Source organism: Bombus vancouverensis, chromosome 8 (assembly GCF_051014615.1).
Source record: "Bombus vancouverensis nearcticus chromosome 8, iyBomVanc1_principal, whole genome shotgun sequence".
Taxonomy (NCBI): domain Eukaryota; kingdom Metazoa; phylum Arthropoda; class Insecta; order Hymenoptera; family Apidae; genus Bombus; species Bombus vancouverensis.
This window is the reverse complement of record NC_134918.1, coordinates 7,229,840-7,242,049: the sequence shown is the minus strand read 5'-3', so window position 1 is coordinate 7,242,049 and position 12,210 is coordinate 7,229,840. Positions and strand designations below refer to the sequence as shown.

The 12,210-nt window shown below is 39.9% G+C and overlaps 2 protein-coding genes across 3 annotated transcripts in view; one reads left to right on the top strand and one right to left on the bottom strand.

Annotated features, from left to right (window-relative positions):
* The window catches only part of LOC117164713 (uncharacterized), a 38,837-nt gene extending 27,451 nt beyond the window's left edge, over positions 1–11,386 (bottom strand). The window contains exons 1-2 of one of the 2 annotated variants that reach the window (XR_013058863.1): positions 11,205–11,386; positions 4,346–5,614 (exon numbers count right to left, since the gene is read on the bottom strand). The gene's annotated coding sequence lies outside the window, so the exon portion shown is untranslated. Of the gene's footprint in view, positions 1–4,345; positions 5,615–11,204 lie in introns of those variants that run through there. The other variant, XR_013058862.1, reaches the window with a different exon arrangement.
* Cep290 (Centrosomal protein 290kDa) overlaps positions 1–12,210 on the top strand; it is a 170,031-nt gene that overhangs the window by 105,280 nt on the left and 52,541 nt on the right. The window lies entirely within an intron of this gene.

Below are 12,210 nucleotides of genomic sequence, written 5' to 3'. Positions count from 1 at the left end.
TGCCCACGGGGCCGTGGACCGTGCCTACACCTCTAACCACCCCTGAACTCGCCACCACCACCACCACCATCACCACCACCACCACCAGCGGCGTCGCCACCACCATCAACCTTCTGCTACCACTACCGCTCGTCACGACTACACATTCACCCCCGTTGTCAGAAAGAACGGTAGTAGTGGCAGCAGTGGCAGCAACGGCAGCACCCTTGCTCCTACTCTCTGGCCCCTACCGACACGCGTTGACCCCTACGCAATTTACATCGCGGCCTCCATAAAGTTAATTGAAATTTCCGCCCGCCACAGAGAGAGCCGAACCAGTCGACGCCGCTGCTGTAAAGAGAGCCTCTGTCAGGTCGTCGCGTGTCTTACGAGGTCGCGTTGTTTCGCTCGATTTTCGTCACAGAGACACGAGGGTGGATGAGGGGTCGAAATACAGAACTATGGGGGCGTGTTATATTTTGGGGGGCAATCTCATGATTCTTCCATTATGGTTTTCGCTTATGGAGATAGTTCGTGTTTGTAAATCATCGGTCTGTTCGTACCAAAATTTACGAAACGACGTCGATGGACGTGAGTCCGTGAGATCGAACGATTCTGATGCCTCGAATTCCGTTTTAATTTCGCGGAGCACTCGGATACAGTGTAGGTTGTACTTTTCGCGAAAATGATGGATAAATTGAAACGCGTTGAATTCTAGAAGGATTTCGGGATTTCGAGCGCCGGAACTGTTAATGGTCGAATTTGTCGAATATTAATATTTCATGGGAGCTTTGCAATTGGAGAATCGTTTGACCCAATTGAATTCGCGTTTCGCTCTCCGATAGCTATTTAGCTCCGTGACTACTAACGCGCAATTCTGTATATTACTGATTAGAAGCACGAACACTTGCTCATTTTTGACAAAATCTAATTTAAACAATTACGAGTGGCAAGACTTGGGATGATTTCGTTCCATATTAAAACTGTCCTACAGCATTACGATATGGTAGAATTAGTTTTTTCTGGTATGGTAGTTAATGTGAAAATTAAATTAATGCAAAAATTGGTCTTCGACAATTTTAGATAAATTGTAGACGATTCTTTTAGCAATTAACTATAGCGGCAATATTTAAACTCAGTTAATATAACAATTTGATAAATCGCGTGTTTAATTTTAATGTACCAATGATAATATTATAAATAAACTATTTATATTGCACAGAATATATTGTACAGATATCTGCCGCTTTCATAAGTTGATACTATTACTGTTCTATATATCACTCTTTTTATATATAACACAATAATAAAACAGCTTTTAGTCGTAGAACATGCTAACTTTGTCTCATCTTAACGAAAATAGCCTTTCTACGATGGCTTCTTGATTTCTGAAAAGTGATTCCTTCCGTGTTCAACATACGCTACCCAATAAAGCTAAAATAGAAATAATTACGATTTTCTTCGCAACATAATCATCTCTAAACGTCATGTTAACTTCCTGTCAGAAACCTGCAAACACGCAACACGTATAAATACATGAAAACCACGACTGATCCCCGACAATCCCTCGGCCAATCCCATACGAATCTCTCGTTATCCAGGCAGCACGCTGTATCCTGAAACAGCGCATCAGCCTGATAAAGAAACCATACTCTCCCCAGCGGTGGGCATCGGTAGCGTTCGTTAAAACCGCGGAACTTAATCCCTCCTCGGCGTCTGGTAATAAGACGTTCGGAATACCGTTGGTCGCTACCAAACGGAAGGTTCCGATATGCATACTGTCTCGAACTGTAGTAGGCCGCTCTCGAGAGAAAGAAGGGAGAGAGAAGAGTTGGAAGAGGAGAGGAGCGAAGGATGGGGAAGGTGTGGTGGGTGCATGTGCGCCAAAAAGTAGAGCCAAGTTTTGTGGCAGGTGTCGGTGTAACAGTGGCACGCGCACGCTCCTTCACACCGGTGCTCTTTCTCCTTCCTCGCTCTCTCCACGACTCTCTCGGTGTTGCTTCTCTTTTTTCTCTTCTTCTTAGCCGCTCTCGTGCTATCCTCCCTCCGGCTGCCCGTGTGCAGATCCTCTCTACCCCCCACCCCCTTTCACCTTCGTCGTTGTCTTCGTTGTTCTCCTTTTCACCGAGAACCTTTTTTCGCCCGTTTTTTTCGCCCTCTTCTTCCCTCTCGTCCAGAGTACACTCCCACTCCGTGCAGCATCTTCCCAGCTACACCCCACCTCAACGCGCCTCTCCTCCGATACAACCTCTTCTTCTCTTCCCCACGTCTCTCTCTCTCTCTCTCTCTCTCCATGATCTTGCTCTCTTATATTAGCCTTCTTCTTACGTTGGTCCTTTTTTTCTCTTAGTTTCTTCTTCTTCTTCTTCTGCTTCTGCTTCTGCTTGTTCTTTTGCTCTCGCTCGTCCACCTTCTTCGGGTATCCCCGCCACTGACTAGTCCGTCGACTTCTTCGGCGGCTGCATCAGTTCCCGATCTCAGATGGCCAGCTCAGCGAGACAGGTGCCGCCGACTATTATGACCGGCTTATAGGCAACGAGTCACCGCCGCCACCGCCACCGACACCGTGCCACACCACCTATGCACCGACCGTCGATCCCGCACATGCCACATTGTCGCGCTTCTTTCGCTTTATTTGTGCGGCCGGCATCTGAACGCGGGGAACAGGTGGCTCGGGGACCTGGCCAAATCCACCGGTCACGGATGTGCCACGCCAGCTATGTTATGTGCCGCGTGCACGTCCGACATCGTCACCGGACACGAGCCCAACGATGAATCTTACCTATTTTCAACATGAAGCCTCGCACCTGAGATGAAATCCTCACGGTGCAGGATCGAGAAGATAGGCGATGGATGCGAAGAGGCCTTGAATGCGCAGCCTCAGCTGAAAGATGTGTCTAGGGTTTTAGAGTTCTAGGATAGTTGTGTTGGCTTTGGTTAGAGTTTTCTTGGCAGATTCTAGGTGTCTATAAAAATTTGGACACACTTATGATTTGAATAGAGGAAGAAGTGGAATTTAAGCGGAGATTTTTATTTCATGGTATTGTAATGGATATTTTGCTTAGGACGTTTTCTAGATTTCTTTATGTTAATCAATTTAGTTAGACAAATTCGTGTTTTCGTGGATATAGAAAGAGCTAGAATTTAAACAGAGATTGTTATTTTTGCACGTCGTAACTTTGCTCGGTACATAGATTTTTTAATATTCATCAATTTGATTTTGATTTTATCTGCAGATTTCAGGTATTTAGACAAATCCGTGTTTCTATTAATATGGAAAAGAATGGAATTTACATAGAGTTTTTAGTTTATTGATATTTCTATGAGTATTTTACTTTGCGTGTCTTTGAATCAATTGTGTTAAAGCAAACAGACAGATTAATATTAAAAAGTGTTTCATGATTACTGAAAAAAAATAACCTAGTCGTATATAATCGTGTTTGCATCGTTCGAAATTATATTTGTACTTCTCGTTTGTTTATATTAACGAAGGGACCAGATGTTGTATATTTCATTTACGGCGAAGTTCTGGATTTTATAAAATTGCGTCCACAGATATTAGGGAACGATGTTCCACGATTTGGCAAGAAAATTGGTTTTTGCATGGCTCGAAAAAAAGTAGAGCGAAGGTAAGAATAGATAATTCACTGAGATATTTGCAGAAAGGATGTCCGCATATCTCTTTTATACCTCTCTTTTTCGCGATTTAGAAGTTTCTTTGAATATCGAGTCGTTGCATTTGGAATACCACGACGTGATAAGATAAATGATTCTCGCATTCTGAATTTTTACTGCTAAATCCACTTGCAAAGTATCGTTTGAAAATTGAAAAATCTTCTGAAAGTTTACCTATAAAAAATATATTATCAATTAAACGATCTATTACTCGAGTTGCTCTTCTTTATTTTACAAACGAAATGCGCGCGACGCTTTATGATTTTAGATTAATTTTATTTATCGAACGCAACATATTGACATATTTTATTTATGAATTTTCTACAAAATTCGTACAACGCACAGCATGGTTCAGTTCGTATCTGTGTTTTATTCTCGAAACACCTGCATCGCTTGAACTCTCGGAAGAGATAAGCAGAACAATCTTTGTTTTCCATGTTTCAAAGCCACGCAACTTCATCCTTAGCTGTGTTTCCGTGGCTTCAAAAATAATAGAAACTTTCTACCTTCGTATTCTATCATCGTGGAGTTACGCGACTAGAAGAAATACAAATTTTCATTGGTATTCGATAAGTCACCAAGTAAAGGACAAAAGAAGATACGTTTTGAACAGAATTCTGTTTTATTTTTATTGGCAAATAATAACAGTTCAAATTTCTTTTATTAAAAAACAATACGATATAGCCCCAAGACAATTAATTCGCTCATTCTCATATTTCATAGCCTCGCAAATTTCATACTATTCTCTGACTTATCCGACAGTTTACTGTAATGCTCTAAGTACTTAAATGTAGCTTAATGTAAAGGTACTTAAATGGGAAGAAATAGCGACCAAAGAAAAAATCAAATCGTAAAGCTTCCTCTCTCCGTAACACTTTCAAAAAATAGGATCCATTTATGTAAATTGTCTGAGATGGCAAATGAAATTCGTTTAACTCATCGTTGATCCATAAGACGTAGACTGCCACGCTAAGTTCACATACAAATATTTTACAACCGCGATAGATTGAAATATATTAACTATAACGTTTAATTTTTTCACGATATCACTATCAGCGTACCTTTTTCGGCCAGTGTTAGCTAAATCGTACTCGCTGTTAACAACTTTCTAGTCGATGAAATTCGTCTTAATTCGATCGCTCTAGAAAACGTGCTACCTAAAACGTGAGTCACCGACGATCACCATCGAAATCAAATTTTACCATCGAAGATTTCTCGATTAGAAACGATCCAAAAGCGATTCCACTTTCCATTGTTACGAGTCTGCGTTTCCCCATTCCCGTTGTCGTTTCTATCGACGAGTTTTCTCCTGAAAGGAAGGAAAACGTCAGGTGTCATCTCCTTTTTCTTCTTCTTCGTCTTCCTCTTCCTCTTCCTCGCTCGTCGTTTAACTCGTTCAGCCTCTGTGGAGTAGCTCGCGAGCCGACTTTCTCCAGGCCTGACAATCGGGCTCCGTGATGTTTTTCATTTTCGGCATAATCGATATCTTTCAGGTCGTTAAAGGTGCCGACACCGACCAGCCGCATACGCGTACGTGAAACAAATACGTGTACATGTACGATCGCACGAGGCAGTCGTGTGCCAGACCGGACGGTAGTAGCGAGAAACGGTGAAATTTTGTGAGAGCGTGTAACGCGTGGCTGTTAAAACCGCCAAACCCACGTGTACACACGTGCCTGTGCACCACCGGGAGAAGAAAGTGCACTCGCGGTTGCACCGGTTGTTGCACAGACTGCTCCACAAAACCACGAGCCACCGTGGCCACGCGAACGGGATCGAAAGTCGAATCGTTGACCGACGCCGACCGGCAGGCGAAATTAATTAAGAGGGATTAATCGACGCCGGATCGAGATACGCGGATACGCGACGATAAATTGGCGCACCGTCTCTTCCTAGTTTGGTAATGCTCTAGACTGAGACATTTTCAATGCTTTTTCCATCGAGATATTGGTATCTTGACCTGTAATAGACGATTGTATGATATGTAGTGTGTTTTGGGAAATTTCAAGGTGGACAAATTATCAATAAAGGAGCAATGAGAGATGTATAAGTGGAGATTTATGCAAAATCATATTTTTATGTTTTACTTGGTAGAGATTGCTGACAGTGTATTGTCGGATAGTTTCGAGTGGAGCGAGAGTGTTTGGGTATTGTACATATTCTCGTACATTATGCGCATTTTTCAGCGTTTCTACGTGTTCAAAGTAGCCGTAAATGCATGAAACTATGCAGCTAATGCTATGAAACTAAACATATGTATGTAGGATACGAGACGTTCGAAATTATGGTATTAAATGGCTGAAACGGATCGACAAAACGAAATTGTAATATTTGGTGAAATAACAAACGTCCAGTTAAGTTCTCTGTTTCTTTAGTCGCGTTCGTGAGATTGATAAGATCGATGTACGTTCATACTGATAGAGTATGTTTTTGAGAATATGTATGATATAGATTGTGGATGTGTGCACATTTGTGAGAGTTTCAAAGATGCACAAACGCATTAATACAGTTTAGATCGTGAATTATACGACCGTTAACGAAGCAACTTTCAGACAAGAGACTAATGGCTGTACGTTTAAGGAATTTTATGTTACAGTATTAGAAACATAGGTAGATACGATATTTAGAAAGTAGCAGATCTCTATTTTCTCCTCTGTTTGAAAACTCAGGAAGTGTACATTGTTACGGTATTATACTGTATCGAGTTCGACCTCGATAAACTACGTAATTCCTAGCTGTTGGCAAGTTTCAGTTAAGAATTCGATCAATGCTTCGATCAAAACGCTTACGCTTCTACAATTAATATATCCATACAACTATAATAAAACGAAATGAATAAAATTACTCATATTATTTACTATTCGTATATTCCATTCTATATATCGAATTTAATCACACGTAATTGTGTAAGTTTTTAATTATAAATCTCGATGAAAGCTTGCGTATTAGACAAATATCTCCCCATTCGTCTACGAAATTTTCTTGTAAAGCAAAGTATTCAAATTTTCCGAAAGACATTGGGACAAGGTTAATATCAAAATGATTGATATTAGGTTAAATATACGAGTAACAACATTCTCATTGAAACAATAAATTACACATTCAGATAGCCACATACATTATACAAGTGGTAGTACAATGTGAAAATAGTACATACATAGAAGTAACAACATTATTTATAGTTGATCTCACAATTTTAACTACACATACATAATGTATGTTAACAGTTACGCTATACGTAGCGACTGTGTTATACGATACAAATTAAGATCCAAAGTACACACTCCGTTGCCTATTCATAATAAATGTTATAATAATTACGTTACATTATACGAAACAAATGAACTCTCAACACTAGCGTAGTATCGTCGGGACAGGTAACCACAACAGTTTGAGTTACATTTGGACTATGTTACACGATAAAGGCATTAACTGGCTCTATCGTATAAAATACAAATTACGAAACGAAAATCATACGTCGCATCAACGATAGCCCCGAATTAAATCAATCTACGCTAAGCTATTAGATTACCAGACTGTGGATGTTCATGCAAATTCATACTTTTATGAACACAACCAAAGAAGTAGAACTGGAGTAGAAATTCCTTTAACAGTATTTTCGAATACTTTCTACCAGATCGTAAAATATTTTTAATGATTCGTTTAACGATTCGCTGATTTGTACGTTACGCTTTATATCCTGTGCGTTATCACACCTTTAAATCACGCTTAAATGCATAAAAATCCGCAGTTTACTGATCGACTCTCTAAACTGAAACAAAGGAAACAGTGAAAATGTTACGAACATTTTCTTCCAACTTGTCTTCAAATTCCTAATTGCTTCTAGCATTCGCTTCCGATAAATTACCCTCTTTACAAAACAAATTATCTACTTCTCGAAATTTGTTAATAAAATCCTACAATCCACGAGAGGTGTGTTACGTAACGTTGGCCGACTCACGTACAATACCAATACCAATGTATCCATTACAGAATAATCATATCCACAATTCCACGCTTATCCAAATCTCTGGCCATCGTCATAAAAGCCCATGAAACGCAACCGAGACCCAACTTCATTACCAGTCACCCAGACTGCCGATCCTAGATCTCGCATCCTTGATCCTTTAACCCGCGATCCCCACTCGACGTTCCCTCTTCCACGTGAGCGCGCCCGCGTCTTTTTTATTCCTGCTGGCGTAAAACTCGCGGAACGACGCGTAGACGAGTCGCGAGTATCGTGGATAGGCACGTGCGTGGAAGCGTTGGAACATCAGAGAGCCAGGAGTAGTGGTACCTTTGTCCTCCTCTGGCACGTCGGCGGAGGAACGGGGTGTAGGATCCCTATTGATCTCCTCACAGAGCCCGGTAGCAGAGAGTTCGCACAGAGGGGTTAGAGAGAGGGTGGCGGGGGTGGGGCGAGATAGACGGGGCGAGACAGAGAAGAACCACGCCAGAGCGCGACAGAGACGCTTGAACTGGCTGAACCGGTGAATAGAAGAGGATAGAAGATCAACTGTTGGATAGACGACGATGGAAGGTGTAGAATGGTCGAGAGACGGACAAAGAGGGAAGGCGAAGAGAGGATCGAGGATGGACCTCTGCGCCAGAGGGTAGCCGCGTTGTCATGCGCTGACTTGACGCGTCATTAATGTATCAGAGGATAACGCGGGCCGAACGATGGCCAGACCGCTAATAGAAGGTTTTTCATCGGCTGTGCGATCCGACGCTGCGAGTCACTGGTCGCGTGCGCCGCGGATACGCAGCTGTTGTTGTTTAAGCCAAGCCGACACACAGGGTCCGCTTAAATCATCCACTAGTTTGCCCGGTAACGTAAATTGTCGCGCGCCGCGTATCATCGCTGCGTACATATTGCAGCCACCGCGCGCAGCCCTAGCGCTGGCCAATTCTTGGCGAACGCTGTATTTTTATGCCACTGTAACGATCCCCTTATCCTTCTTTTTTTTTTCTTTTTTTGACTTTCAGTGATGTACTCGATACTCGGTAGAACTGTAGTTATCGGTTTAATCGTTTGAATTTTAAGTCGATTGAACGTTTGTCGATTGAATTCGTTTATCGGAATATGAATTCTTATTACACGAAGGGAAAACCATTGGTGAATTCCTATCGTATGAAGCACAATTACGTAAACTGTTTAAGTTCGGATAGATGGAGTTCTACTGCGATGTTTTGTATTTTGTGGGAGTGGGATACTGCAGCTTCGATCAGTTTCAGAGGATGGATTTTTTTTTTTTTTTTTTTTTGAGATCTGGAAAGAGGAATTGGTGATGGAGGTATTTACGTGACGTAGATCTTTGGTGGGCCTTTGGAGTTTGATCGATGTATTCGATACATTGCACGGAGTAGTAGCATACGAAACGTGTCAAATATTTGAAAAATTTGCAAACGTTGCGAATCTATTTAATAATCTTAAACTTCGTATCATTCGAAATGTAGATTTTCGTCGACTAGCATTAGATTTTCATCGACTAGCATTAGATTACCGAGGATGCGTGGCAAGATAGTACGAACCAACTGATGTCCATCGATTAATATACGCCCACTCGTTTCCGTTCCAATTACACGACACGAATTCCGTGGATACAAGTATATCAAGAATGCACTTGTTTCACAAATGACGGATCGCCGAAATATTATATGCTCGTTTCTCCGTTGACGTAAATCGTTGCCACCATGTTTCTGTATCGACATTTCCTCTCACCGAGAAACGTGCAGCTTATGTATCATGAATATCTTAAGTGTCACGCAGAAAACTACTAATTGTAAGAAACTCGCGTGATGACAGTCCATGTTCTTTTCGAAACAGATGCTGTGTTAATCTGTACCTACGTCGATTTTAAAGTCCAGCATGTCAATTTCATGAAATGTAATTGAATATTATGGATATCTTATTTTTGGTATTACACTGTATGCTATATTTATGGTGTTCGGTATATGGTATTCTGGCATTTTGAAATATTTTATGAAATAATGGACTGTGAATTAAATTTGGAATTCCATATTGGGGTTATATAAGGAATTAAGCATTCGTTATATTTGCTCTGTTTAAAGAAATAATTTACGTACATTGACTTATTTCTTCTAAGAGTAAGATATTCAATCGCTGCCGATTTCTAAAAGTCGCTTTATAGTTAATAAAAAATCAATGCTATGATAAACTGAATTAACTTATATGCACGTGCTTTTTAATAAAACGTACTAAAAAGAGTTTCCCCTCGAAATTATCTTGGACGTTTATAATTAATATAAATTCGTGTTTTAATCTCTATATTATACTTCCTTTATCTTTTCTATCTAGTTTATTCATACGCACTTCAACGCTATACCGCGAATATCTATTCCAAAACTGAAAAGCGCTCCAAAGTGACATTGGAAATTAAATAATTAACGTAACATTTTCTTTCTAATTTCTACATACTCCGTTTACCTTTTCTGTCATCTCCATCGTCTTTCATTTACGAACTGCAAGATAAAACTGCTCGTAAACTGACGAAAACCGCGCGATACTCCTAATTCTTAACTTTCTGCTTTGTATTTGTAGCAAACATATAACATTCCATGCAACTTCCAATAAGAATACAATCGATAGGTTCTATACCAATAGGCGTCTCTAACATTACAAAAGAGAAAGAACACGGATTGTTTTGCCGCAAGGTGTGTATCTAGTTCACGTTTAATCACGGCGCATAAATGCAGCTCGAAAGGACAGCGTCTCGGGTTTCACTGCTTGAGGTGAAACGGCGAATCGTACGTGTACAGCCTACATGTAGGTGGACTTTCATAGATTTGATACGATTGCGTGATGCGTGTATGCTAGAGTACTTTCTAGAAACGATCTATCATCTCGGTCGATCATGGCGCGCGCCGGGCCTTCTATCCGCGATAGTTTCAACTCAGAAACAGCCCACTTCGTTACGTTCCCATAAAAAACACAGGTGAGAATGTTCCTTTTCAACCGAAGATCACAGGGGAACATGATTACTCGCATTTCTCATTTCTTTTTCTTTTTTCTTTTACAGGAAACCTGTAGTTTCAAGATTCGCTGATCAATTTCACGTTAATAAAATTCTCTTTGTGTTTGGTTTTAGAGAGAAATAGGTGTTTTTGCATTGATTTTAAAATTTGTCGAACATCGCTCGTTGGATGTTAAATTTGGAATTTTTGCGCAGTAAATTAGGAATTGCTTAAGCGGTATTTCTTTGGCTGTGTGCATAAAAATATTAATTTGCATAAGAATAGGCAGTCTAATCACGATGTTACAGCGTTAAAATTATTAAAATATTATTCCTCTTAATAATTATACTTTTGGCTTGCATAAAACTTTGCCAATCTGTTAGCTATTTTTTAGGGACTGACATGCTTATACGTAACAGGTTATTTTCATTTTCAATTGTGTCGTGTTAAACTTCTTCTATCGAATTAAAATTAGAAATTCAACAAAAATGTACTTACGTATGTTCGTCCTGCGTAATCTTCAACTTTCTTCTCCTGTCGAGATAAAATTAGAAATTCAACAAAAATGTACTTACATGTATTTTTCTTCTGCGATCTCTGACTTTCTTCTTCCTGGTCCTCGACTATGTATTTGCTTCGAGAATGTGTATGCAAGTTAATTCGTAAGATTTTGCAAAACGCTTCCTTCTTGGCGGCGATTCAACAATTCGTCCTCTCTGACGGATCGCCGCACGTCAGTGAGCTCCTCTTTCTGGAAAACGTTCGATCTCCCTCGGTCAACAAACAGCAATGCTAATTGTGGAACACAAAGGTTAAAGCATCCAAGTTTCGCAGTTTCGCAATTTATTTCGAATTCGAGTTCTAAATTGTAGCTGTAAGAATAAGTAGATGTTAACTCTCAGAAGCTGTAATGAATGAAAGTTCACCAAGCACATCGATTTTATTGTTAACGTTACATTTTTATTCGTTTCATTGCTGTTAATAGTAATTATCGTGCGATTAAATGTGATCATAGAATTGGTCGTAAGATTTTTGTATTTTATGCAATGTTCTAATTTCGTATATTTTTCTCGTAATTGCAACATTTCTGAAAATCATTTAACAAACGACATGAATTGAGCGCGAATTTTGCATTCTTCGAAAAATTAAGGAAGAAAATCAGATTAAAATACAAAAGATAAATTAGAACGAGAAATAGGAATCGTTGTTACAACGGATGAAATAATATCCCATAAACGACTTCTTTCCGCACAAACTAGAACATTTTATCTATACAACAGACCTCACCTGCCAATCAGTGAATTTCCACGAAACAATTTACGTTCTGCTCGAGAGGGAGTGGTCTCAAGCTTATAATCGCAAACTGTACATATGCCTATGTAAACCCTTCAGGGATCAAAAACAAAAATGAAAATTCCAAAAGAAGGAGAAGCCCCCCGAATCCATAACTATAATTTCTCGTAAAATTGACTCTATACTATCATAAAGTAATAATATCCAATAATCTCGTATTAATACTATATCGTATATAACATTTTCTGACAAATTTTTTAAAAGATATAGATTTTATTCAAACGACGT